We start from the raw sequence: 25,707 nt of genomic DNA, 5'->3' as shown, positions 1-25,707 counted from the left end.
AGTGCCAATGAAGCCCTTTGCATTGAACTGTTTAAATCCCTTTGCATTGAACTGTTTCAGTGCCAATGAATCCCTTTGAGTGCCAATATTGAAGTGCCAATAAAGCCCTTTGAATTCTGTTTCAGTGCCCCTTTGAATTGAGCTGTTTCCAGTGCCAATAAAGCCCTTTGCATTGAACTGTTTCCAGTGCCAATAAATCCCTTTGCATTGAACTTCCAGTGCCAATAAGCCCTTTATTGAACTGTTTCCAGTGCCAATAAAGCCCTTTGAATTGAACTGTTTCCAGTGCCAATAAAGCCCTTTGAATTGAGCTGTTTCCAGTGCCAATAAATCCCTTTGCATTGACTGTTTCCAGTGCCAATAAAGCCCCTTTGAATTGAATTGAGCTGTTTCCAGTGCCAATAAAGCCCTTTGAATTGAGCTTTGAATTGAACTGTTTGAACCAGTGCCAATAAAGCCCTTTGAATTGAACTGTGCCAATTCCAGTGCCAATAAAGCCCTTTGAATTGAACTGTTTCCAGTGCCAATAAAGCCCTTTGAATTGAACTGTTTCCAATAAACTGCAGTGTGCCCAAATTTATGTTTCACCAAAGCCCTTTGAATTGAGCTGTTTCAGTGCCAATAAATTGAATTGAGCTGTTTTTAAAGCCCTTTGAATTGAGCTGTTTCCAGTGCCAATAAAGCCCTTTGCATTGAACTGTTTCCAGTGCCAATAAAGTCCTTTGCATTGAACTGTTTCAGTGCCAATAAAGCCCTTTGAATTGAATTGTTTCCCACGCCAATAAAGCCCCTGGAATTGAATTGTTTCCCACGCCAATAAAGCCCCTGGAATTGAATTGTTTCCCATGCCAATAAAGCCCCTGGAATTGAATTGTTTCCCTGCCAATAAAGCCCCTGGAATTGAATTGTTTCCCCTGCCAATAAAGCCTTTTGAATCTAATCGAGATAAAAAGAGAGCAATAGTTCAAGATTGTTTCAACACCTACCCCTGTGTGAGCTGAGCTCTGCCCTGAGGCTGCTGCCTGTGTGTGTGTGTGTGTGTGTGTGTGTGTGTGTGTGTGTGTGTGTGTGTGTGTGTGTGTGTGTGTGTGTGTGTGTGTGTGTGTGTGTGTGTGTGTGTGTGTGTGTGTGTGTGTGTGTGTGTGTGTGTGCCTTTAGTACAGCTTCCTTTGATGGGCTTAGTTGTCCCTACCTCTCTGTGGTTTAAGGTTTAAAGTGGCTGCACCTGCACTCAAACAACCTCCACCTCTTCTACTGCTAGTCTTCACTCGCCTAGTAGTAGAACAACCTTATTATTAGTTGGAATGACCTCTATTAGAAATACAGTACCAGTCAAAAGTTTGGACACACCTACTCATTCAAGGTAACTCTGGATCTTCCTTTCCTGTGGCCGTCCTCAAGAGAGACAGTTTCATCATAGTGCTTCATGGTTTTTGCGACTGCACTTGAAGAAACTTTCAAAGTTCTTGATATTTGCCGCATTGACTGACCTTCATGTCTTAAAGTAATGATGGACTGTCGTTGTTGTTTGCTTATTTGAGCTGTTCTTGCCATAATATGGACTTCGTATTATACCAAATATGGCTATCTTCTGTATACCACTCCTACCTTGTCACAACACAATTAAATGGCTCAAACGCATTAAGAAGGAAAGAAATTCCACAAATGTACTTTTAACAAGGCACACCTGTTAACTGAAATGCATTCCCGGTGACTACCTAATGAAGCTGGTTGAGAATGCCAAGAATGTGCAAAGCTGTATATAGATTTGTTTAACACTTTTTGGTTACTACACGATTCCATGTGTTACATCATCGTTTTGATGTCTTCACTATTATTCTACAATGTATAAAATAGTAAAAATAAAGAAAAACCCTTGAATGAGTATGTGTGTCCAAACGTTCAACTGGTACTGTACCACTTTAATACAGTGTCTCAAGCCGTGGTCTGTGGCTTTTTGTTATGTGTTGCACTCATTTAGCTTGCTGTGACATGTGCACTATGCAGCACTACAGGCCACTCCTTAGGTCCTGGAGTTTTGTTCTCCCACAGTTTCAGAACGTAGATGTAAATGAGCTGCCAGTCAGCTATAGTCTGGTCTGTGAATATTCTCCCAAATGACTCCTCTGCGTTCCCAAGATGTCCTAACACCAGCCAGTCCATGCTGCCTGTGCAAGATCTCCCTGTCTGGACCAGAGGTAGATTATGATAGAGATCACTGGCCAGAAATCCACTGACCCCTAGAACTGAAATGCAGACACAGATAAGGCTGTAGCACACAGACATACACCACACACCGACTGTCTTATCTACATACAGGCAGCATGTTCTCTCTCTGTTATACTAAAGTACACCAGAGAATGAGGAGGCTTTGCTTGAGGCACTAAGGGAGAAGAACACCACAATAACAGGCACAGTTACAAATCACTGGCTCTGCTGTTTAGGTAACCCAATCCAAGGAGGACAAGGTCACTCAATCTACACAATATTCAATGATTTTTAAATACAAAAATAAAGTAAAAGATCATTAAGAATTGAAGGCTACAACATGTGACAAAGTTTTGACACTTGCTACACTGAATGGGTGTGAAAGTTACCAAAAATAGATTTCTAGTACGAAGATGTATGTACTTACTACTTACTGTAAATCGCTCTGGAAAAGAGTGTCTGATAAAAGACTAAATCAATCTCACCAGATCACCTTCCATTAAATGCACTGAAACATCATGAGACAGCAGTCACATCAAATCTACTAGGAACACAAGACCAACACTTAAAACCGGATATTTCCATAACACTGAAGTCATTTACTCTCCAGTCTACATAGGCATGGGCTGTTCAGTCATGACAAAAACTATCTACCATCTGTGAATGTAGCTGACAGGTTTGAAATCTTACATCGTATCCCTATTAGGATAAAGCACGAGTTGAAGCACAGTTCTTGAAACATTGTATCAGTGTGACCCTAAACTGGAAACAATCTATTCAATTTGGTACGCAGCCAGGCTATGTCCGTCCACACGCACAATAACACTGTAATAACACATCACAAAATATTCCCTATTCACATGGTGAAACAGACACGATGCTTAGTTCAGACGGAGGCATGATTGAGAGTTTGAATCCTAAACAAGCTGCAGACGAGCTCTCTACATAATAAGAATGATTCACTCGCCGACATTTTTGACCCATTGCAAGGCAAGTTTGAATGCATCCTCTGCAGGCTACAGATGATAACTGCCTCTAGTCACATCGGTAGACAGGGTAGAAATTATTGCTGGTTTTCTGATAGTTGGCTAACCATGCTATTTATATTTTAGCTAGGCTTTTCGATTGTAGCCTACCCAGCGATATATTCAAACACAAACCCGCATTTCGGGATAAACTACAAATGGACCGTGTTACACATGCAATGCACACGGTCGCATAATGAAAGTGGCCGACGTTTTGACATGGGTCGATAGGCCAACAGCAGAAAGCGGAAGATCGACATTTACCTTTGGAGAATGTCTGGGTCGCTCAAACACAATTCCACACGTACTTTTAGATTTATCGAGCCTGAAATAATCCCAATAAACGTTGCAATAAATCCAGTTGGTAAAATCCTTGTTCCCCGGCCTAGAACGCCATCAGCATCCTTGTAATAGTGAGTGACCGGTGCGACTCACACAGGAGAAGCGTTGCAACCCTATCCCCGTTTTCCGTTAATCCGGGTTGACAACGGAGCCAAGACATCCCATCTCCTTCTGAACGAGCTCTCTCCCACACAGCGACCCTGGCCCGCTTCCAACCAGCAGCGCTGCACCGTTCAATGGTTCATCCTCCCACCGAAACAGACGCTTCTTCCCGGCTATTCAGACCACCCGAGCACCCCCCCCCTCTCCCTTGAGACACCGGCGCCCAGCAGAAACACCAACGCAATGAACATGCAGAGAGGGAGACTGTACCAAAAACGAAAGACAGAGGGGACTTACGGAATCAAATAATCCCAAACTGTGTGCGAGTCAATGAATCCACGCTATTTTCTTTTCCTCTCCTCCTAGCCTGTTCTGTCATCAATGCTGCTAGTACGAAAACATGATAATAACGGGGGCTGGCTGTGGGGGCGGGGAGAGAGTAAAGGGGAATTTTCTTTCTGCAGCTCTCAGTCATAATAAATTGCAGACGACTGTGTGTGTGTGTAGGTGTGTATGTGTGTGTGTGTAGCCTACTAGGAACAGCCGAAGAACGACCTACAAATAGACATCTTGATCTGCGCACCAGGAGCCAAAATTCATCTGGGAAAGGTCTCTCTCAAATCAATTCAAGGGCTTTATTGTCATGGGAAACATGTGTTTACATTGCCAAAGGAAGTGAAAAAAACACACACAAAAAACAATAACAACAACAATCTACATAGCAAATTAAAGAAAAAGACAAAAACTATCAGACACACTTATTGTTTGTGTACATTGATTTTATAATATCATAGCCCCCAACACAGCTTTCCATCCGTTTATACAGCAGGCCCTCATTCCAAATTGAGTCAAAAGCTTTTTTGAAATCGACAAAGCAAGATAAAACGTTGCTTTTGTTTTTGTTTGTTTGTCTCTCTCTTAATACAATCAGAAATGTTCATAATGTCCTCAATTCAGGAGAGGATGCAGCTACTGTTTTCACTCTCTCACTACTCTCTTTCTCTCTATCCTCCCCTCTCTCCCTTCCCCCTCTCTATCCTCCCCTCTCTCTCACTCACTCTCTTTCTCTCTATCCTCCCCCCTCTCTCTCACTACTCTCTTTCTCTCTATCCTCCCCCTCTCTCCCTTCCCCCTCTCTATCCCCCCCTCTCTCACTACTCTCTTTCTCTCTATTCCCCCCTCTCTCTCACTACTCTCTTTCTCTCTATCCTCCCCCCTCTCTCCCTTCCCCCCTCTCTATCCTCCCCCCTCTCTCTCACTACTCTCTTTCTCTCTATCCTCCCCCCTCTCTCTCACTACTCTCTTTCTCTCTATCCCCCCCTCTCTCTCACTACTCTCTTTCTCTCTATCCTCCCCCCTCTCTCCAATCCCCCTCTCTATCCTCCCCCTCTCCCCTCTCACTACTCTCTTTCTCTCTATCCTCCCCCCCCTCTCTCTCACTACTCTCTTTCTCTCTATCCCCCTCTCTCTCCCTCTCTTTCTCTCTATCCTCCCCCCTCTCTCTCCTTCCCGCTTTCTCTCTATCCTCCCCCTCTCTTTCACTACTCTCTTTCTCTCTATCCTCCCCCTCTCTCTCACTACTCTCTTTCTCTCTATCCTCCCCCCTCTATCCTCCCCCCTCTCTCACCCCTCTCTATCCTCCCCCCTCTCTCTCACTACTCTCTTTCTCTCTATCCCCCCTCTCTCACTACTCTCTTTCTCTCTATCCCTTCCCCCCTCTCTACCCCCTCTCACTACTCTCTTTCTCTCTATCCTCCCCCTCTCTCTATCCTTTCTCCCCTCCCCCTCTCCCTTCCCCCTCTCTATCCTCCCCCTCTCTCTCTCACTACTCTCTTTCTCTCTATCCTCCCCCCCTCTCTCTCACTCTCTCTCTTTCTCTCTATCCTCCCCCCTCCTCTTCTCTCTCTTCCTCTTTTCTCCTCCCCCTCCCTCCCATCCCCCTCTCTCTCCCTCTCCACTGCTCTCTTTCTCTCTACTGCTCTCTTTCTCCTCCCCCTCTCTCCCTTCCTCCCATCCCCCTCTCTCTCACTACTCTCTTTCTCTCTATCCTCCCCCTCTCTCCCTTCCTCCATCTCTCATCCCCCCTCTCTCTCACTACTCTCTTTCTCTCTATCCTCCCCCCTCTCCCTTCCTCCCTCTCTCCCATCCCCCTTCTCTCTCACTACTCTCTTTCTCTCTATCCTCCCCATCTCCCCCTTCCTCCCTCTCCTCCCTCTCTATCCTCCCCCTCTCTCTCATCCCCCCTCTCTCTCACACTCTTTTCTTGCTTGTTTCTAAAACAGTTCTCCTAGCTAGCTCTTTTGTTTGGTTTGGCTACAGATGCTGCCTTGTGGTTCAAACTCCAGCCGTTGAACTGAGTCTCATTCTGAATGACCTAAATTTGGCCACTGTGTTCACTGGAGGCTACAGTTGGAGAAACCGTCAGAACTACCTCCTTAATCAGCTTTACAGTTATTCAGTCTCCCATAAGGTATTAGGTCTCAGAAAATACATTGGAATCAAATGCACATAGGCTTATTAATATTGACTATTTTGTCCATGTCTGTGTGTCCGCTGATCTGCGGACTTGTCTTGCTGGTGGCTGGTGGCTGGTGGCTGGTGGCTGGTGGCATGACAGTTGGAGCCATAGTATGTCAAACTTTCTTCTTGCTTACCCAGATGAGTCACTAGACCGTGGCTATACCATATAGCTGTCCTCATAGAGACACAAGAGCTATCATATAGGATGGTTGAACCTGAGTGACTATAGGTCTGTAATAACATGATCTATGCCGTGGGGTCATACTGTCTTAGTTACCCCTCTGGTTTGAATGATGTCTGTGTCAAAATAACTTTAACATCCAGGTTGGCACCATGATAGTAACATTATGAAGAGCATCCTCACTAGAATGACATTGTCTCATTCAAACCGTCAGTGTCAACATGGTGTGTTAAAATCCCAGATTTCAGTTAGCAGAATATGGGAACTATGGTTCAGTGTTGCACTGTAGAGGTGAAGAGAAATGAAAGATATGTATCCTTTTTCTGTTAGGTTTCTGTGTTTCTGGGTATTTTTGGCCTTTTCCAGACTTCGGAAACTAGCCTGTCCAACTTCTCCAGTTGAGGAGGGAGGGAGGGGGGAGGGGGAAAGGAGAGTAAAGGAGAGTAAAGGAGAGTGGGGGATATGAGGGGAGAAAGGGAAGACAGGAAAAGAGTTAGGGACAGGGGGAAATAAGGAAAGTTAGAGGTTAAGCGGTAGGAGAGGAGGAGAGGGAGAAAGTGAATGTTTGAATGGTGTGGGGGGAGATGGGGTTAGGGGTCTGGGTTAGAGGTAAGCTATGTTGGTGGAATGTGATATAAACAGTTCATTAAAGCAAGATGTCAGTACTTCTATTGCAACTTCATATTTCGTCGTCCTAACGTAGTCTACACTGCTATCTGCCCAGCAGCTAGCCAGCTAGCAAATGTCCACCGTCTGCCGAATAGCAGCACTGTAGAAACTATTACACTCAACTGAACGACTTGATTAGTGTAGTGTTAGCTAGCTACATAGTTGTCTTTGCTGTCTTCGTATCCAAGATAATTGTGTAGTTTAGAGCGTGTAGTCTTAGAGTGATTATCTTAATTTACCGAGGTTAGCTAGCCAGCTATTTGTCATCCTTAACGTAGGAGACACTGCTAGCTAGCCAACAGCTAGCTAACGTCTACTGAATAGAACTTCCGCACTCAACAACCCGGTCGCATTCCGCTTCGCTCCACAGGTAGTATCACATTTTCATTTCATTTCATTACAGCACAACGGTTTGATTTGTTTGATTGTAGCTAGCTACATAGCTAGCTACATAGCCGTCTGTGTATCAAAGATAATTGTGTAGTCTAGAGCGATTTTCTAGGTTAGCTAGCCAGCTATTGTCGTTATTTTAACGCAACGTAACGTAATCAACACTGCTAGCTAGCAAGCTGGCCCCGAATAGCAGCACTGTAGAAACTATTACACTAAACGGAACGACTTGATTAGTGTAGTGTCAACAACGCAGCCACTGCCAGCTAGCCTACAAAGTCAACAACGCAGCCACTGCCAGCTAGCCTACTTCAGCAGTACTGTATCATTTTAATCATTTTAGTCAATAAGATTCTTGCTACGTAAGCTTAACTTTCTGAACATTCGAGGCGTGTAGTCCACTTGTCATTCAATCTCCTTGCATTAGCGTAGCCTCTTCTGTAGCCTGTCAACTATGTGTCTGTCTATCCCTGTTATCTCCTCTCTGCACAGACCATACAAACGCTCCACACCGCGTGGCCTGGGGCCACCTAATCTGGTGGTCCCAGCGCGCACGACCCACGTGGAGTTCCAGGTCTCCGGTAGCCTCTGGAACTGCCGATCTGCGGCCAACAAGGCAGAGTTCATCTCAGCCTATGCCTCCCTCCAGTCCCTCGACTTCTTGGCACTGTGAACATGGATCACCACAGATAACACTGCTACTCCTACTGCTCTCTCTTCGTCCGCCCACGTGTTCCGCACACCCCGAGAGCTTCTGGTCAGCGGGGTGGTGGCACCGGGATCCTCATCTCTCCCAAGTGGTCATTCTCTCTTTCCCCTTACCCATCTGTCTATCGCCTCCTTTGCATTTCATGCTGTCACAGTTACCAGCCCTTTCAAGCTTAACATCCTTATCATTTATCGCCCTCCAGGTCCCCTCGGAGAGTTCATCAATGAGCTTGATGTCTTGATAAGCTCCTTTCCTGAGGACGGCTCACCTCTCACAGTTCTGGGCGACTTTAACCTCCCCCGTCTACCTTTGACTCATTCCTCTCTGCCTCCTTCTTTCCACTCCTTTCCTCTTTTGACCTCACCCTCTCACCATCCCCCTACTCACAAGGCAGGCAATACGCTCGACCTCATCTTTACTAGATGCTGTTCTTCCACTAACCTCATTGCAACTCCCCTCCAAGTCTCCGACCACTACCTTGTATCCTTTTCCTCTCGCTCTCATCCAACACTTCCCCACACTGCCCCTACTCGGATGGTATCGCCGTCCCAACCTTCGCTCTCTCTCCCCCGCTACTCTCTCCTCTTCCATCCTATCATCTCTTCCCTCTGCTCAAACCTTCTCCAACCTATCTCCTGATTCTGCCTCCTCAACCCTCCTCTCCTCCCTTTCTGCATCCTTTGACTCTCTATGTCCCCTATCTTCCAGGCCGGCTCGGTCCTCCTCCCGCTCCGTGGCTCGACGACTCATTGCGAGCTCACAGAACAGGGCTCCGGGCAGCCGGCGGAAATGGAGGAAAACTCGCCTCCCTGCGGACCTGGCATCCTTTCGCTCCCTCCTCTCTACATTTTCCTCCTCTGTCTCTGCTGCTAAAGCCACTTTCTACCACTCTAAATTCCAAGCATCTGCCTCTAACCCTAGGAAGCTCTTTGCCACCTTCTCCTCCCTCCTGAATCCTCCTCCCCCTCCCCCTCCTCCCTCTCTGCAGATGACTTCGTCAACCATTTTGAAAAGAAGGTCGACGACATCCGATCCTCGTTTGCTAAGTCAAACGACACCGCTGGTTCTGCTCACTGCCCTACCCTGTGCTCTGACCTCTTTCTCCCTCTCTCTCCAGATGAAATCTCGCGTCTTGTGACGGCCGGCCATAACAACCTGCCCGCTCGACCCTATCCCTCCTCTCTTCTCCAGACCATTTCCGGAGACCTTCTCCCTTACCTCACCTCGCTCATCAACTCATCCCTGACCGCTGGCTACGTCCCTTCCCGTCTTCAAGAGAGCGAGAGTTGCACCCCTTCTGAAAAAAACCTACACTCGATCCCTCCGATGTCAACAACTACAGACCAGTATCCTTCTTTCTTTTCTCTCCAAAACTCTTGAACGTGCCGTCCTTGGCCAGCTCTCCTGCTATCTCTCTCAGAATGACCTTTCTTGATCCAAATCAGTCAGGTTTCAAGACTAGTCATTCAACTGAGACTGATCTTCTCTGTATCACGGAGGCGCTCGCACTGCTAAAGCTAACTCTCTCTCCTCTGCTCTCATCCTTCTAGACCTATCGGCTGCCTTCGATACTGTGAACCATCAGATCCTCCTCTCCACCCTCTCCGGTTGGGCATCTCCCGGCGCGGCCCCACGCTGGATTGCGTCCTACCTGACAGGTAGCTCCTACCAGGTGGCGTGGCGAGAATCTGTCTCCTCACCACGCGCTCTCACCACTGGTGTCCCCCAGGGCTCTGTTCTAGGCCCTCTCTATTCTCGCTATACACCAAGTCACTTGGCTCTGTCATAACCTCACATGGTCTCTCCTATCATTGCTATGCAGACGACACACAATTAATCTTCTCCTTTCCCCCTTCTGATGACCAGGTGGCGAATCGCATCTCTGCATGTCTGGCAGACATATCCCAGTGTGGATGACGGATCACCACCTCAAGCTGAACCTCGGCAAGACGGGCTGCTCTTCCTCCCGGGGGAAGGATTGCCCGTTCCATGATCTCGCCATCACGGTTGACAACTCCATTGTGTCCTCCTCCCAGAGCGCTAAGAACCTTGGCGTGATCCTGGACAACACCCTGTCGTTCTCAACTAACATCAAGGCGGTGGCCCGTTCCTGTAGGTTCATGCTCTACAACATCCGCAGAGTACGACCCTGCCTCACACAGGAGGCGGCGCAGGTCCTAATCCAGGCATTTGTCATCTCCCGTCTGGATTACTGCAACTCGCTGTTGGCTGGGCTCCTGCCTGTGCCATTAAACCCTACAACTCATCCAGAACGCCGCAGCCCGTCTGGTGTTCAACCTTCCCAAGTTCTCTCACGTCACCCCCGCTCCTCCGCTCTCTCCACTGGCTTCCAGTTGAAGCTCGCATCCGCTACAAGACCATGGTGCTTGCCTACGGAGCTGTGGGGGAACGGCACCTCAGTACCTCCAGGCTCTGATCAGGCCCTACACCCAAACAAGGGCGCTGCGTTCATCCACCTCTGGCTTGCTCGCCTCCCTACCACTGAGGAAGTACAGTTCCCGCTCAGCCCAGTCAAAACTGTTCGCTGCTCTGGCTCCCAATGGTGGAACACACTCCCTCACGACGCCAGGACAGGCGGAGTCAATCACCACCTTCCGGAGACACCTGGAAAACCCCACCTCTTTAAGGAATACCTAGGATAGGATAAAGTAATCCTTCTCACCCCCTTAAAAGATTTAGATGCACTATTGTAAAGTGGCTGTTCCACTGGATGTCATAAGGTGAATGCACCAATTTGTAAGTCGCTCTGGATAAGAGCGTCTGCTAAATGACTTAAATGTAAATGTAAATGGAGACTCTTTAACCCTGGTTCTGCGTTGCGGTAGGCTACAAACACATATACGCACACGCAGATTCAGAAAACATAATCTCTCTCTCTCTCTCTCTCTCTCTCTCTCTCTCTCTCTCTCTCTCTCTCTCTCTCTCTCTCTCTCTCTCTCTCTCTCTCTCTCTCTCTATGATGAATGTGTCTAGATCAATGTGTGTGAGTTTCTCACTGTGCACTGGAAGACAAAAGCACCTCTCCCTTTGTGAATGATGTAGAAAGACTCCATCAGTTCTGGCTCTGGAACCTTTATGGTTCCCTGTGTTTTGTGTGAGACGTCGCAGGGAGGGTCACAGAGCAGCCAGGAATGTGTAGAAACCTGTGGGAGAGATCTGTTTTGTTTGTGTGTGCCTGACCTGCCTTCTAGCACATTTGCCTGTGTCTCTGCCAGCACGTATGTGTGTGTGTCACTGTGGGTAAATGTGTGTATGTGTGTGTGCCCGTGTGTGTGTGTGTGTTTGTGGATGTTTTTAACTATATAGTAAACTAACAAGAATGTGACCAACTGGGAACATTTTGTTAAATCCCTGAGTTCAAATGCTATTTCTTGGGGGTTTAGGGTTAAGGTTAAAATTAGGGTTATAATTCGGATTAGGAGCCAGGGTTAGTTTAGGATTATGAGCTAGGGTTAGTTTTAGGATTATGAGCTAGGTTTAGGTTAGTTTTAGGATTATGAGCTAGGGTTAGTGTTAGGATTATGAGCTAGGGTTAGTTTTAGGATTATGAGCTAGGGTTAGTTTTAGGATTATGAGCTAGGGGTTGAGCTCCCACCCAGGAACTGTATCATATCCGGCCGTGATTGGGAGTCTCAAGGGGCGGCGCACAATTGGCCCAGCGTCGTCCGGGTTTGGCAAGGGTAGGCTGTCAATGTAAATAAGTTGTTCATAACTGACTTACCTAGTTGAATAAAGGTTAAATACAAAACAAAACAAAAAAAAGCTTTAGTATCAGGGTTAAGGTTAGGTTTTGGGTTAAGGTTAGGGTTAGCATTAAGGTTTGGGTTAGGGTAAGGGGTTAGGGAAAATAGGATTTTGTATGGGACTGAATTGTGTGTCCTCACAATATTATATATACAAGACTGTGTGTTTGTGTGTGTGCGTGTGTGTGTGCTCCACTCACCAGCCCGTTAGTGAATGTGGGAGAGAAATGTGTTTCTAATTAAGTTCTGAAAATCAGAAACACACTCCGGCACTTCAAACACACAGCGATATTTCTGTAGCCAAGTCTGCTTAATACTGATTTTACTACATAGCTTTATTCCCAAAGCTTTCCAAAACTGCACTACTTCAGCACTTTAGTTCACAGACTCTTCCTTAACTTCCCTCTCCCCACCCAGTTACAGAATAACTGTTACTAAATCAGAGAGACTGACTACTGAACACTTATGATTCAGCTACTACTCTGTAAAACGCAATGCTTATACTAACAGTACATTCGGAAAGTATTCAGACCCCTTGACTTTTTCCACATTTGGTTGCGTTACAACCTTATTCGAAAATGGATTCAATTGTTTTCCCCTTATCAATCTACACATGTCCTGAAGCCGTTCCTGCGTTGTCATGGCTGTGTGCATAGGGTCGTTGTCTTATTGGAATGTGATCCTTCGCCCCAGTCTGAGGTCCAGAGCACACTGGAAGAGGTTTTCATGATCTCTTGGTACTTTGCTCCGTTCATCTTTCCCTCAATCCTGACTAGTCCCTCAGTCCCTGCTGCTGAAAAGCATCCCACAGCATGATGCTGCCCCCACCATGCTTCACCGTAGGAATGGTGCCAGTTTCTTCCAGACGTGATGCTTGGCATTCAAGCCAAAGAGTTCAATCTTGGTTTCATTAGACCAGAGAAACTTGTTTCTCATGGTTTGAAGTCCTTAAGGTGCCTTTCGGCAAACTCCAAGTGGGCTGTCATGTGCCTTTTGCTAAGGAGTTGCTTCCGTCTGGCCACTCTACCATAAAGGCCTGATTTGTGGAGTGATGCAGAGATGGTTATCTTTCTGTAAGGTTCTGCCATCTCCACAGAGGAACTCTGGAGCTCTGTCAGAGTGACCATCGGATTCTTAGTCACCTCCCTGACCAAGGCCCTTCTCCCCGATTGATCAGTTTGGCTGGGCGTCCAGCTCTAGGAAGGTGGTTTCAAACTTATTTCATTTAAGAATGATGGAGGCCACTGTGTTCTTGGCGATCTTCAATGCTGCAGAAAGTTTGTGGTACCCTTCCCGGATCTGTGTCTCGACACAATCCTGTCTCTTAGCTCTAAGGACAATTCCTTTGACCTCATGGCTTGGTTTTGCTCTGACATGCACTGTCAACTGTGTGAACTTATATAGACAGGTGTGTGCCTTTCCAAATCATGTCCAATCAATTGATTTTTACCACAAGTGGACTCAAAGTTGTAGAAACATCTCAGGATGACCTTGAGTCCTAGGGACCGGAGGACCTGAGCCCTAGGACCATGCCCCAGGACTACCTGACATGATGACTCCTTGCTGTCCCCAGTCCACCTGGCCATGCTGCTGCTCCAGTTTCAACTGGCCTGGGCCCTAGGACCATGTCCCAGGACTACCTGACATGATGACTCCTTGCTGTCCCCAGTCCACCTGGCCATGCTGCTGCTCCAGTTTCAACTGTTCTGCCTTACTATTATTCAACCATGCTGGTCATTTATGAACATTTGAACATCTTGGCCACGTTCTGTTATAATCTCCACCCGGCACAGCCAGAAGAGGACTGGCCACCCCACATATGCTCTCTCTAATTCTCTCTTTCTTTGTCTCTCTCGAGGACCTGAGCCCTAGGACCGTGCCCCAGGACTACCTGACATGATGGCTCCTTGCTGTCCCCAGTCCACCTGACTGTGCTGCTGCTCCAGTTTCAACTGTTCTGCCTTATTATTATTCGACCATGCTGGTCATTTATGAACATTTGAACATCTTGGTCATGTTCTGTTATAATCTCTACCCGGCACAGCCAGAGAGGACTGGCCACCCCACATAGCCCGGTTCCTCTCTAGGTTTCTTCTAGGTTTTGGCCTTTCTAGGGAGTTTTCCTAGCCACCGTGCTTTTACACCTGCATTGTTTGCTGTTTTGGGGTTTTAGGCTGGGTTTCTGTACAGCACTTTGAGATATCAGCTGATGTACGAAGGGCTATATAAATACATTTGATTTGATTTGATGATCAATGGAAACAGGATGCACCTGAGCTCAATTTCGAGTTTCCTATCAAGGAGTCTGACCAATTATGTAAGTAAGGTATTTCTGACTTTTATTTGTAATACATTTGCAAAAATGTCTAAAAACCTGTTTCCGCTTTGTCATTGTGGGGTATTGTGTGTGATGAGGATTTTTATTTATTTAATACATTTTAGAATAAGGCTGTAACGTAACAAAATGTGGAAAAGGTAATGGAGTCTGAATACTTTCCAAATGCACTGTATACTGATACTTTACTTTAAATCAAAGTTTGTGACACATTTTCATTCTTGAAGAGGGTGTAAATTTGAGCTCCGTGCTCAATCTTTCTAGTGTAGATATGTGCTGTAGGTATTAAGAGAAATCTACTGGCCTAAATCCCACTTAAAATGGGACAGATTTGCACCATCTCACTACTTATGCTTAAGAACCTTCTAAACGGTAAGTACCAGCAGGATAAAAACTCAGCAAACAGGAATATAGTATCTAGGTTGTTATAATCCGCTGGTGTGTCACAGCTAGAGATCATGCTTGTTATTGTGTTGGATCTAGAAAGATAAGCATTTTGCCCACATGCGCTAACATCTTCAAAACTGTGTACACGACCAAAACACTCTGGATTTGATTTACTGACTGAGTAATGTCCTTGAGCTAGTGAACTTGCAGCTCTAGGTTTGAGACCCAGACACCATGGTTTGCCTTGCAGATATCATGCAAAAGTAAGAATAGGAGACGAGCACCTGAGCACGCTGTCAGAGCAGGCTGAGTCACGACGAATATAGACTAATTTGATACCAAATATTTCATGACACATTATACACGCACGCAAACTTGTAGTTGCTGCTACTCTCTGTTTATCATCTTTGCACAGTCACTTTCACTATACATTCATGTACATATTACCTCAATTAGTCCAACTAACCGCTGTCCCCGCTTATTGGCTCTGTACCGGTACCATCTGTATATAGCCTCGTTACGGTTATTTTCACTGTCATTTTACTGTTTTATTATTTTTTATTTCTTTACTTATCTATTGTTTACCTAATAACTATTTTTTACTTAAAATTGCACTGTTGGTTATACTGTATGGCAACTGTACCACCCACAACCGCAGAGCTCTCCAGATGGTGGTGTTGTCTGCCCAACACATCACCGGGGGCAAACTACCTGCCCTACAGGACACCTACAGCACCCAATGTCACAGGAAGGCCAAAAAGATCATGAAGGCAACAACCACCTGAGCCACGGACTTTTCACCCCGCTATCATCCAGAAGGCGAGGTCAGTACAGGTCCATTAAAGCTGGGACCGAGAGACTGAAAAACATCTTATATCTTAAGGCCATCAGACTGTTAAATAGCCATCACTAGCCGGCTTCCACCCGGTTACGCAACCCTGCACCTTAGAGGCTGCTGCCCTATATACATAGAGACCTGGAATCACTGGTCACTTTAATAATGGAACATTAGACACTTTAATAATGTTTACATACTCATCTCATATGTATATTATAATGTATTTTAGTCAGTACCCTCCGACAATACTCAATCTAATATTTGTATATTTCTTAATACATTATTTTACTTTTAGATATTTGTGTAAAGTTGTGAATCGTTTTTAGATACTACTGTACTGTTAGATAGTACTGCACTGTTGGAGCTAGGAACACAAGCATTTAGTTAGATACTACTGTACTGTTAGATAGTACTGCACTGTTGGAGCAAGGAACACAAGCATTTAGTTAGATACTACTGTACTGTTAGATAGTACTGCACTGTTGGAGCTTGGAACACAAGCATTTAGTTAGATACTACTGTACTGTTAGATAGTACTGCACTGTTGGAGCTAGGAACACAAGCATTTAGTTAGATACTACTGTACTGTTAGATAGTACTGCACTGTTGGAGCTAGGAACACAAGCATTTAGTTAGATACTACTGTACTGTTAGATAGTACTGCACTGTTGGAGCTAGGAACACACGCATTTAGTTAGATACTACTGTACTGTTAGATAGTACTGCACTGTTGGAGCTAGGAACACACGCATTTAGTTAGATACTACTGTACTGTTAGATAGTACTGCACTGTTGGAGCTAGGAACACACGCATTTAGTTAGATACTCCTGTACTGTTAGATGGTACTGCAATGTTGGAGCTAGGAACACAAGCATTTAGTTAGATACTACTGCACTGTTGGAGCTAGGAACACAAGCATTTAGCTAGATAGTACTGCACTGTTGGAGCTAGGAACACACACATTTAGTTAGATACTACTGCACTGTTAGATGGTACTGCACTGTTGGAGCTAGGAACACAAGAATTTCGCTACACCCACAATTTGCTAAATGTGTGTATGTGAGCAATACACTTTGATTTGATTTGATTTGAATGCTGTAACAGTTAAGCTGAAATAACTGTTCATACACACACACACACACACACACACACACACACACACACACACACACACACACACACACACACACACACACACACACACACACACACACACACACACACACACACACACACACACACACACACACACACACATGGCCTGGAGTTGTATTTAATACAGCAAGATGTAGAACAGGGCCAAAGCAAACATCTCCTTGTATCACATCCAACAAGACAATTGCTTTTCTGCGCCTGCTATGATACTGCATGAGTGTGTGTGTGTATGTCCATGCATATTTGTATGAGTTTGCATGTGTACAGTATGTGTTCATGCATGTTTGCCCATGTTTATGTGACACACCACGCAGAGTAGCGAGGTGCTATTGTTATGCCAGGAAGGGTCTGTCACTGTTTTGTGGCCCTGAAGGGACCTGCGTGTATGTGTGTGTGTTTTGTGTGTGCGCATGGGATGTCCACTTCTTGCTCCGTCACAGCTGCACTCTACCTCTGCCCTATTTATGGGAAGATGAGCTGCACCCTTTAGCTCCAGCCGCAAGGGATTAGTCCACTCTGTCACTCTCTGGGAAGAAAACCCCATGAAGTCCTCTATACCAGCTTATCACACACACACACACACACACACACACACACACACACACACACACACACACATGAACACACACACACAAACACACACACACATATACACACACACACACACGAACACACACACACACACGAACAACACACACACACACACACACACACACACACACACACACACACACACACACACACACGAACACACACACAAAAACACACACACACAAACACACACACACACACACACACACACACACACACACACACACACACACACACACACACACACACACACACACACACACACACACACACACACACACACACACACACACACACACACACACACACACACACACACACACACACACACACACACACGCACACATCATGCAGTGTTCTACTAAAACTCTTCCCTAACTCTGATGGAATTCCTCAGATTCTGGTTTAAAGTGGGGATAGCTGGGCTTTGTTGATAAAGCCAACGTTACTTCTGACTGGGTTTGTGGGTCTGAGGCCACCATGCATCTGCTCTGGGTTTAGGATGAAATAGATTTCAGAAACCTCAGGTGATCTGGACTAAAAACGCAGAGAGAGAGAGAGACAGAAAGAGAGTGAAACAGAGACAGAAAGAGCACACTTCACATGCCATAGAGCGTCAGTGTGTGTGTGTCACAAGGGAGATATCTGTTTCCCCTGACCTCCTCTCTTCATCCATTATTTAAGGTGATAGAAATCAGTTTAGACCCTGCTCACTGATACTGCCAGCAGTGTGTGTGTGTGTGTGTGTATGTGTGTATGTGTGTGTGTGTGTGTGTGTGTGTGTGTGTGTGTGTGTGTGTGTGTGTGTGTGTGTGTGTGTGTGTGTGTGTGTGTGTGTGCGTGTGTGCATAAGATTGTGACACACCCACACACACACCCACTCAAGGGTATAGTGGAGTGCAGAGGGATTCAACTCTAATGACTCTCTATCGTGTCCTGTTAACCGAGAATACTGGCACTGTTACCATTTAACGGGCAGAATATCAAATAGCCCTGGTGCAGTCCATTAAAGGTGCATGTGTGTATTTATGTGTCTGAATCCTCAGCCACCCCCCCGACACTCCCCTTCAGCCACACTGCCACACGTCCCAACTCCTAAACCATGAACCAATGTATCAATGGTAACACTTGAGGCATTTGAAGTCTCTTGAAATGCATTTCCCCCATTTCGGCGGAAGGGAGAACAGTGAAATACAATTCCACCATGGAGCATGGCAAGGACAAAAGAAAACAAACGATGGTCTTCTAGGAATCCAAAATAGTCTTCAACTGATGTTGATATAACTTGTCTTCTGTCACCGGAACCAGACTGTGCCCTACCCCCTGCTCCAGAGCTGAGGGAGTGGGGAGCAGGTGGTGGATCTACCTAGAAAAACACACTGGCATGTTGTAACGGTCTTATACTGACAAGCACACACACACACTTACTCAGCCAGACAGACACGCACCCATGCATGGATGCACACACACACCCTCAACGAGCTCTCACAGTCTCACATCAGAATTAGAGGTTGAATTAGATTCATCCATGCGTCTCAAATTTAGAAGTTTTGTTTAAGGTTAAGTTTAGGCATCAACTTAGAATCTTTAAGGTTGAGTTTAGGCTTTTTATTTTATTTTAAGTTTACGCCAAAATCTTAAGGTGAGGCATTAACTCTGAATGGTTACGGTAAGGGTTAAGGTTTGGGATAGGCTTAAAACAAAAATATCAAAAACAACTTTCTATCGCTGGATTCAAACTGGCAACCTTTGGAATCAGAGGCAGAAGCTTTCGCCATCCCGCCCACAGCGCCCTTGAAAAAACAAAAACTACTTGAAGGTAACAGCGCTCACTGTAGCGCCTAGTAGCCATTTCCACATCCTCTCCTGATGTCCTCGTGCATGGATGGAGGTGGAATACTGACTGTATCACAGGTAACCTGGCTGAGATCTACTCCTCTCCATTACTACACTCTATCTACACTAGTGAAACATGACCACACTCATCTACTGAGAGCCTTGTACAAGTGTGTGTATGTGCATTTGTGTGGTGAGTGTGCATACGTAATGTATGTGCACGCAAGTTTGTGTGTGCCTGTGAGTCCATGTGTGTGTGTGTTCATTCTTCCAGAGGGAATCCCATCAGTATAAAGATAATGAATTGCCTGAGGAGAGAGAGCCAGACACTGCAGGCTGGGATTGGAAAGGAAGAGGCAATAATAAAATACACATATTCAATCACACATCATACCCACATACACTCCCAAGTCAGGTTTGTCCTCTGCCTCCTGCTTTCTGCTTCCTGAAGTGTATTATTTATATTTCATCAAAAGCATCTCCTCTCAGATGTGTATTCTTAAAATATTCTATCTGTCGGGGAGGGAATAGGAATGGCCTCTGATAAATGCCAGCAGGAATAGATTTGTGCAATGCCCTCCCTTCCCCTCCTCTTCCAACCCATTTCATACTTTGTTCCTCCTCTCTCTCACACTCACACTTTCTTTCTCTTCTATCACTCTTTTCAAACCCGACTAGCCTGCTGTTCTTCATCCCATTCCCCCTCATGCCCTTCCCTTTCTAATTGTCCTTCTTTCTTCTGGAATTCCTCTTTTCCACCCCCTCCTATTCCCCCTTCTGCTCATCTTCCTCCCTCCCTCTTACACTCTTAGAAAATAGGCTGCCTGTTTCTATAGGAGAACCCTATTGGTTCCAGGTAGAACTCTTTTCAGTTCCAGGCAGAACCCTTTTTGTGACCCAAAAAGAGTTCTGGAACCAAAAAATGTTTACCTGGAACCAAAAAGGGTTCTTTAAAGGGGACAGCCGAAGAACCCTTTAGGTTCTAAATGGCAGCTTTTCTTCTAAAAAGTGTATAGGACTAAATCTCTGGAAAAGGTCACCACACATCATGTTAGGCAAGTGTGACGTTAGGTTTGTTCTCTTGACAGATGTATCACACAGTCACTGTACTGTAGCTACTGCTGCCTGACAGGCCAATTACATTTACAACATACCATTTACCAACAATCAAAAGCACAGTTTTGTGTTTGAGAGTAGGAGTGATGATATAATGCAATGACTGATGAGTCATAACAGAGGACATGATGGCCATGGGTAATCAATGGCAGAGGGCTGGTGCTCTATAGAAATCATGTTGTGTGTGTGTGTGTGTGTGTGTGTGTGTGTGTGTGTGTGTGTGTGTGTGTGTGTGTGTGTGTGTGTGTGTGTGTGTGTGTGTGTGTGTGTGTGTGTGTGTGTGTGTGTTTATGGAAGAGAGGGTTTGATAAATCAGATACACATTTGAAATGCATACTGTACACAACATACAGTAGCTACATGTATTAATATAAAGGCATTATCACTGAGATGGATATTCACTTTATAATCCCCTTTGGATTAGCATCATATAGAGAGGCTAGACATTTAAACTCACTTCTGAACCCACTACTACAGTCTGTACTGCAGGGATAACCCCAAACCATATCATATCTGGATTAAGTAACATGCTCTACAGCTCAGACATGATTAAAAACCAGATTTGGCAACCAAGTACTATTACAACATAATAGGTAGACTTGGAAACACAAGACTACTATGGTATAAGGAACATACTTGGCAACCTGTGTTTGTTAGGACATACCAACCAGACTTGGCAACCCATGTGTATTAGTTAATACCAGATAGACTTGGCCGGAAACATAAATATGGCTCTGGACTCATCAATCCAAATCTCCTACCGCATATCATGCAGACCTGGCAAGCCCTGTCAATGCTAGTATACCAGGCAGGCTTCACAGCAGAACATGTAGTTGTGTAAATAATCATCTCTCCCATGTGTTACACCAACATGTTGTTATCACCTCTCCCATGTGTTACACCCAGCAGGTTGTTATCATCTCTCCCATGTGTTACACCAACAGGTTGTTATCACCAGGTTGTTATCACCTCCCATGTGTTACACCAACAGGTTGTTATCACCCCTCTCCCATGTGTTACACCAGCAGGTTGTTATCATCTCTCCCATGTGTTACACCAGCATGGCTGTTATCACCTCTCCCATGTGTTACACCAGCAGGTTGTTATCATCTCTCCCATGTGTTACACCAACATGTTGTTTTCATCTCTCCCATGTTATCACCTCTGTTACACCAGCAGGTTGTTATCACCTCTCCCATGTGTTACACCAGCAGGTTGTTATCATCTCTCCCATGTGTTACACCAGCAGGTTGTTATCACCTCTCCCATGTGTTACACCAGCAGGTTGTTATCACCTCTCCCATGTGTTACACCAGCAGGTTGTTATCATCTCTCCCATGTGTTACACCAGCAGGCTGTTATCATCTCTCCCATGTGTTACCAGCAGGTTGTTATCACCTCTCCATGTGTTACACCAGCAGGTTGTTATCACCTCTCCCATGTGTTACACCAACAGGTTGTTATCATCTCTCCCATGTGTTACACCAGGGGGTTGTTATCATCTCTCCCATGTGTTACACCAGCAGGTTGTTATCACCTCTCCATGTGTTACACCAGCAGGTTGTTATCACCTCTCCCCCCAGCAGGTTGTTACACCAGCAGGCTGTTATCATCTCTCCCATGTGTTACACCAGCAGGCTGTTATCACCTCTCCCATGTGTTACACCAGCAGGTTGTTATCACCTCTCCCATGTGTCACACCAGCAGGCTGTTATCATCTCTCCCATGTGTTACACCAGCAGGTTGTTATCACCTCTCTCCCATGTACCAGGGGGGTTGTTATCACCTCTCCCATGTGTTACACCAGCAGGTTGTTATCACCTCTCCCATGTGTCACACCAGCAGGTTGTTATCATCTCTCCCATGTGTTACACCAGCAGGTTGTTATCACCTCTCCCATGTGTTACACCAGCAGGTTGTTATCACCTCTCCCATGTGTTACACCAGCAGGTTGTTATCACCTCTCCCATGTGTTACACCAGCAGGTTGTTATCACCTCTCCCATGTGTCACACCAGCAGGCTGTTATCACCTCTCCCATGTGTTACACCAGCAGGTTGTTATCACCTCTCCCATGTGTTACACCAGCAGGTTGTTATCACCTCTCCCATGTGTTACACCAGCAGTTTGTTATCTCCAGGTGTTACACCAGGGGTTGTTATCACCTCTCCCATGTGTTACACCAGGGGTTGTTATCACCTCTCCCATGTGTTACACCAGCAGGGTTGGTTGTTATCATCTCTCCCATGTGTTACACCAGCAGGTTGTTATCTCTCCCATGGGTTACACCAGGGGTTGTTATCATCTCTCCCATGTGTTACACCAGCAGGTTGTTATCACCTCTCCCATGTGTCACACCAGCAGGTTGTTATCATCTCTCCCATGTGTTACCAGCAGGTTGTTATCACCTCTCCCATGTGTTACACCAGCAGGTTGTTATCACCTCTCCCATGTGTTACACCAGCAGGTTGTTATCACCTCTCCCAGGTGTCACACCAGCAGGTTGTTATCACCTCTCCCATGTGTCACACCAGCATAGCCATGTGTTTGTTTGTCATCTTCCCATGTGTTACACCAGGGGGTTGTTATCCACCATGTGTTACCAACATGTTGTTATCATCTCTCCCAGGTGTTACACCAGGGGGTTGTATCATCATCTCACCTCTCCCATGTGTTACACCAACAATCTCTCCCATGTTACCAACTGTTCCCATCATCTCTCCCATGTGTTACACCAGGGGTTGTTATCACCTCTCCCATGTGTTACACCAACATGTTGTTATCATCTCTCCCATGTGTTACACCAGGGGTTGTTATCACCTCTCCTATGTGTTACACCAACAGGTTGTTATCATCTCTCCCATGTTGTTACACCAGGGGTTGTTATCACCTCTCCCATGTTACACCAACATGTTGTTTATCTATCCCATGTGTTCAGGTTTGTTATCATCTCTCCCATGTGTTACACCAACAGGTTGTTATCATCTAATGTTACACCAACATGTTGTTATCATCTTCCCATGTGTTACACCAAGGGGTTGTTATCATCTCTCCCATGTGTTACACCAACATGTTGTTATCATCTCTCCCATGTGTTACACCAGGGGTTGTTATCACTCTCCCATGTGTTACACCAGGGGTTGTTATCATCTCTCCCATGTGTTACACCAGGGGGTTGTTATCACCTCTCACATGTTACACCCAGGGGTTGTTACTCCTCCCATGTGTTACACCAACAGGTTGTTATCATCTCTCCCATGTGTTACACCAGGGGGTTGTTATCATCTTCCCATGTTACACCAACAGGTTGTTATCACCTCTCCCATGTGTTACAGGTTGTTATCACCATGTGAAGGTTGTTATCACCTCTCCTATGTGTTACACCAACATGTTGTTATCACCTCTCCCATGTGTTACCAACAGGTTGTTATCACCCATCCATGTATTGCACACCAGCAGTTGTTATCACCTCTCCCATGTGTTACACCAACATGTTGTTATCACCTCTCCCATGTGTTACACCAAGGGGTTGTTATCATCTCTCCCATGTGTTACACCAGCAGGTTTGTTATCACCTCTCACATGTGTTACACCAAGGGGTTGTTATCACCTCTCCCATGTGTTACACCAACAGGTTGTTATCACCTCTCCCATGTGTTACACCAACAGGTTGTTATCTCTCACATGTGTTACACCAGCAGGTTGTCTTACACCAACAGGTTGTTATCACTCTCCCATGTGTTACACCAACAGGTTGTTCCCATGTGTTACACCAACCATCCCATGTGTTACACCAGCAGGTTGTTATCACCTTCCCATGTGTTACACCAACAGTTGTTAATACCTCCCATGTGTTACACCAACAGGTTGTTATCACCCATCCCATGTGTTACACCAGCAGGTTGTTATCACCTCTCCCATGTGTTACACCAACATGCTGTTATCATCTCTCCCATGTGTTACACCAACAGGTTGTTATCACCTCCCATGTGTTACACCAGCAGGTTGTTATCACCTCTCCCATGTGTTACACCAGGGGTTGTTATCATCTCTCCCATGTGTTACACCAGCAGGTTGTTATCACCTCCCATGTGTTACACCAGCAGGTTGTTATCACTTCTCACATGTGTTACACCAGCAGGTTGTTATCACCATCCCATGTGTTACACCAGCAGGTTGTTATCACCTCCCATGTGTTACACCAGGGGTTGTTATCATCTCTCCCATGTGTTACACCAACATGTTGTTATCACCTCTCCTATGTGTTACACCAACATGTTGTTATCACCTCTCCCATGTGTTGGCACCAACATGTTGTTATCACCTCTCCCATGTGTTACACCAACAGGTTGTTATCACCTCTTTCCATGTGTTACACCAACAGGTTGTTATCACCTCTCCCATGTGTTACACCAACAGGTTGTTTATCACTCCTCCCATGTGTTACACCAACATGTTGTTATCACCTCTCGCATGTGTTACACCAGCAGGTTGTTATCGCCTCTCCCATGTGTTACACCAACAGGTTGTTATCACCTCTCCCATGTGTTACACCAGCAGGTTGTTATCACCTTCCCATGTTACACCAACAGGTTGTTATCACCTCTCCCATGGTTACACCAACAGGTTGTTATCACCTCTCCCATGGGTTACACCAGGGGGTTGTTATCACCTCTCCCATGTGTTACACCAACAGGTTTGTTATCACCTCTCCCATGGGTTACACCAACAGGTTGTTATCACCTCTCCCATGGGTTACACCAGGGGTTGTTATCATCTTCCAGGTGTTACACCAGGGGGTTGTTATCACCTCTCCCATGTGTTACACCAGCAGGTTGTTATCATCTCTCCCATGGGTTACACCAGGGGGTTGTTATCATCTCTCCCATGTGTTACACCAACAGGTTGTTATCATCTCTCCCATGGGTTACACCAACAGGTTGTTATCATCTCTCCCATGTGTTACACCAACATGTTGTTATCATCTCTCCCATGTGTTACACCAACATGTTGTTATCATCTCTCCCATGTGTTACACCAACAGGTTGTTATCATCTCTCCCATGGGTTACACCAACAGGTTGTTATCATCTCTCCCATGTGTTACACCAACAGGTTGTTATCACCTCTCCCATGTGTTACACCAGCAGGTTGTTATCACCTCTCCCATGTGTTACACCAACAGGTTGTTATCATCTCCCATGGGTTACACCAACAGGTTGTTTCATTCTCCCATGTGTTACACCAGCAGGTTGTTATCACACTCTCCCGTAATTCCCATGTGTTACACCAACAGGTTGTTATCATCTCTCCCATGGGTTAAGCACCAACAGGTTGTTATCACCCATCCCATGTGTTACACCAGCAGGTTGTTATCACCTCTCCTATGTGTTACACCAACAGGTTGTTATCACCTCTCCCATGTGTTACACCAACATGTTGTTATCACTCCTCTCCCATGTGTTACACCAACATGTTGTTATAATATATATATATATGCCATTTAGCAGACGCTTTTATACAAACTCACCAGCAGGTTG

At 45.6% G+C, this 25,707-nt stretch overlaps 1 protein-coding gene and 1 long non-coding RNA gene across 13 annotated transcripts in view; one reads left to right on the top strand and one right to left on the bottom strand.

Annotated features, from left to right (window-relative positions):
* LOC118376514 (FERM domain-containing protein 4A-like) overlaps positions 1-25,707 on the bottom strand; it is a 446,877-nt gene that overhangs the window by 270,261 nt on the left and 150,909 nt on the right. Inside the window, exon 1 of one of the 12 annotated variants that reach the window (XM_052474920.1) lies at positions 3,975-4,055. The exons of 10 other annotated variants lie outside the window; for them this stretch is intronic. The gene's annotated coding sequence lies outside the window, so the exon portion shown is untranslated. Of the gene's footprint in view, positions 1-3,497; positions 3,832-3,974; positions 4,056-25,707 lie in introns of those variants that run through there. One more of the 12 variants, XM_052474919.1, reaches the window with a different exon arrangement.
* The window catches only part of LOC127910610 (uncharacterized), a 115,475-nt gene that overhangs the window by 61,399 nt on the left and 28,369 nt on the right, over positions 1-25,707 (top strand). The gene's annotated exons all lie outside the window — the stretch shown is intronic.

Source organism: Oncorhynchus keta, chromosome 22, assembly GCF_023373465.1.
Source record: "Oncorhynchus keta strain PuntledgeMale-10-30-2019 chromosome 22, Oket_V2, whole genome shotgun sequence".
Classification (NCBI taxonomy): domain Eukaryota; kingdom Metazoa; phylum Chordata; class Actinopteri; order Salmoniformes; family Salmonidae; genus Oncorhynchus; species Oncorhynchus keta.
This window is presented reverse-complemented; position numbering and strand designations above follow the sequence as displayed.